This window comes from Sander lucioperca, chromosome 15 (assembly GCF_008315115.2).
Source record: "Sander lucioperca isolate FBNREF2018 chromosome 15, SLUC_FBN_1.2, whole genome shotgun sequence".
In the NCBI taxonomy this organism is placed as follows: Eukaryota; Metazoa; Chordata; class Actinopteri; order Perciformes; family Percidae; genus Sander; species Sander lucioperca.
Window position 1 is genome coordinate 4058849 of NC_050187.1, and position 3905 is coordinate 4062753.

Here is a 3905-nt window from a genome sequence, read left to right on the forward strand (position 1 = left end):
AGATGCCTCTCCAAACGCAGAAACCAAGCGCAGTCACACCATAAAACATTAAGACACGTTAAGAGTCAGGGTGTATCCAGCAAGGCCGATACGAGCGTCACATTCACCAGCCAGCTCCAAACAGGTGAACGAGGTCTCTCCACTTCACCGTTTAAACAAAGTGGAATAAATGTGTACAAGTCCAAATCTACACAAAACCCACAATCAATTAGTAAGCTGACATCACATGTATATACATGGCATTTAGGAAACCTTTATTGCAAAGTTGGCACGGCAAGATGTCCAAACTAGTGCAACAGTAACTTTCGTTTGTTTGGCAGGGGACTTTTGCCTTCTGTTTCCAAACTTTGAACACTGATAATAAGATCAGTGAATCATCCTTGTAATGCTGAATAACAGCAGAACAGCAATAATACTGTAGGTACCTAGTCACAGAGATGGTATGAGGAAGTAAAAACCATTTGTTGTGCATGTCTCAACAGAGTTCTCAAGAAAAACCAAAGTAAAATAGAGTGTGGGCATATCTGGGTGCCTGCTAGTCAACTTCCTGTTTTTTGTGGTGCCTTGACCAGCCTGGTGTCTGTGAAATGATCACAAACTGTTAACACCGCATTACATGGTGGTGGCACGAAATGTGTGAAAATTCCGTGTGGCCACCACGGAAAACAATGCCAATGTAAAGTCAATGAGAAGATGACGTAGCATTAAGAGCGAAAAACACAGGACTTTTCCTAAACCCAACCGCTGCTTTCTTCTTTTCCTAAACCCAAACGTCACGTTCTTCTTTATCTAAACCCAACTGTCCTGTTCTTCTTTTCCTAAACCCAACTGTCCCTTTTTGGTTGAAAGAAACCCAAATTTCTGATAAAGAAACGGTTTTGAAAATGGGTAAACTTTGAGATGAAGACAACAGGAGGGTTAATGTGCAGCTCAGAGCCACGGGGTAGGTGACGGTCGTCATGAAGGCACATGCACACATTCTGGTACACGTTGCTGAATGGTATCTTAAAGACAGGGTCCTGGAAGAGAGCAGACTTAGTGGGAAGTCCTGGAAGACAAAATGTTGATATTCATTTCCTTTTTAATTTTCTTGGTTTATTTTTCAGGTTTGATTCTTTTTTATTTATATGTTTATTACTCATTTTAGCACCTCATATCTGTCTTATTGTCATATCTTATTTTATTTTAGCTGTGTTTATATTTTGAATTGTTTAAATTGCTCTTTAATGTTTTATGTAAATATATTATACACATTATATGTTCGAGGATATTTAAACCTTCAATAAGCTCATCAAAACAGCAACATATTAAACAGACTTAACATGCATGTGCTGATTACTACTTGTGGTGTTTTTCAACCCCCCCCTTCCCCTCCTTACCACACTACTTCATGTTCATACTCATTTCATCACTCTTCCTTCGAAGAGGAGGCGTGGATTATTATCAACGTACTGCATGTTGTGTAACTTTACCATATTTATTGCAGACTGTTTGGATGTAGAGGACAACACATCAGACATTGGTGTAGGGAACTCATTCGGTGTCTTGCAGCTGTCAAAGGTAAATTTTATCACATTTTATTATATTTATTTATTTTATTTTTGTTTAGATTGTTTACAAAGGTAAATACACTGTAAATAGTCATGAAAATGATTATGCAACCTTTAACAGCAGACAGCTGGGGACTGTACTGTGTTTAAACCAACTATATTTCATTTGGGTTTTTCCCTGTCTTACCTTAAATTGTAAGCCTTATGGATATGTTATTGTGTAACAAAGACAGAAAATGTAGTTTAAGAAACCGGCTAAAAAAGATATAAGCATGCAAAATCAAGTACATTAGCTGAAGGAAAAATGAGAGAAGAAAAATGGGAAAAAGCACACACAATTAATGGGAAATTAAACAACAAGAAGTAGAACTACTGTGTAGATATTTCAGAAATGTAGTCCATATATCGAAAACGTGCCAGGCTCTGACAGGAAAAAGCGGCCCGATCCGCATTTTCCTGTCAGAGCACGGCCCGAGCCTGACAGGCGTTAAGATATTTATGTCCGAGCCCGACCTGAGCCGGACACAGTTCAAATCTCATTATTTTCTGTGGAAAGCTTTTATTAAGCAACTGTAGGAAGGCATTCAGAAATGTCAACAGATGAGGTCATCAGCGCACACGGGACAACAAGCGCACGTTAACACAGGCGCGCACCTACATAATAAGCTTTTTTAAATTTAAAATGTTCAATACATAACACAATATCATTATATTAATTTACTGAAACACGGACGAGGTTCTGTGGCTGCAGTAATGACCTCACATCAGCACGTTAAATATTTCATCACCAGAACTTGTGCTATCTGAAAGTGTAGTATTTGATTAAATATCATAAGCAGATAGGGTAACAATTATTAAGGAATTTTAATACTGAAAGCAATAGACATTTTGTTTTAAATTATTTGATTTGTGAGTATTTTATATATGTATACTGAATTTGTGTGAACTGAATAATGTTAGGTAGATATTAAACAACATGTTTCACGTCTCTTTTTATAACCTGATCTCTTAAACAGGTTTCACTCTGAACAATGGGAGATGTCCACAATAACAACACATTTCAGTATTATGACTACTATAGAGAAGACAAAACCATAAATGTTGTGACATGGATAACCATATGTATCGGACTTCCTTTGACCCTCATGGCCATCTATGCTCTTCATTCTCTGGTACGTACATTATTACTGAGATCTATTTGTGTAAAGTGTCTGTCTGTAAAGGATCTTGATCTGAGTTGGGGGCCACATGTCAGGGGGCTGGGGTGAAGTATTTTAATGACCTACACATTTATAGGAATAATGAGCTGCAAAGTTAAAATGTAAATTAAGATGATTGGACCCTGAAGACATATTTGGGAGGAGTTCAGAACATGTTTACAACTGCTTTCTTTACTTTAACCAATGTTTTCCTGCAGGTGCGAAAGGATAATGTCGCTCCGATCTACGTCATCAATCTTCTCATTTCCGACCTCATTCAGTTCTGCTGCATGATCGGTTTTGTGGCAAGACCTGGGTGCCACATAGATCGAATATTCGGTCTTATTTATGAATCTAGTTTGATGGCCAGCATTTGCTTCATGGTGTGCATCGCCCTGGAAAGGTATCTGTCTATCCAGAATGTGTGTAACTATTTCTGTGTCTGACCATTGTATTACTACATCATTCTGAAGCTGTGTCTTACATCTTGTATTACAGGTATTTGGTCATCGCCTGCCCACTGTGGTACCACTTCAGACGAACCATCATGATCTCCGTTGTGGTCTGTGTCCTGGTCTGGATCTTTTCTCCCGTCTATTGCTTCTCTTTTTCATTTATTCATCCTATCACAGCCATATTTGTCCTCCTTCCCCTCCCACTGCTCATATTCTTCCTGGTTGGGACCCTCAAAGCCCTGTCTGCTTCCATCTCAGTTCCCGCTGATGAAAAACGTCGAATTGTGGCAATGTTGGTCATGGTGCTGCTTATTTACACGCTGCTGTTCCTGCCCACAATTATATTGTTTCTGAGTGAGGGAGATGACAAATTCATCATCCTGTCCTGTGTGTTTCTTAGGTTGAGTCCTCTTGCAGACTTAGTTCTGTATGTTTTCATGAGGAAAGGGGCCATAGACAAGTTTTTGGCCTCTGTGTGTTGTTGCAGAATGGACAACAATGACGACAGCAGTTTAACAGTATGAATGATGACAACATGTCCACAGTCAGCTTCATGTAGGCAGAGAAAGAGGAAGAGAGAGAGAGAGAGAGAGAGAGAGAGAGAGAGAGAGAGAGAGAGAAAGGGGAGAAACAGAAGGAGACATGTAGGCAAATACAAAGAATAGAGACAACACAGATTCTGTCTTCTACTGACATGGTTT

General features: G+C 39.2%; 1 pseudogene; it reads left to right on the forward strand.

The window, feature by feature from the left end:
• The first annotated feature begins 2650 nt into the window (after window positions 1–2650).
• Window positions 2651–3905, forward strand: LOC116056259 (annotated as a pseudogene).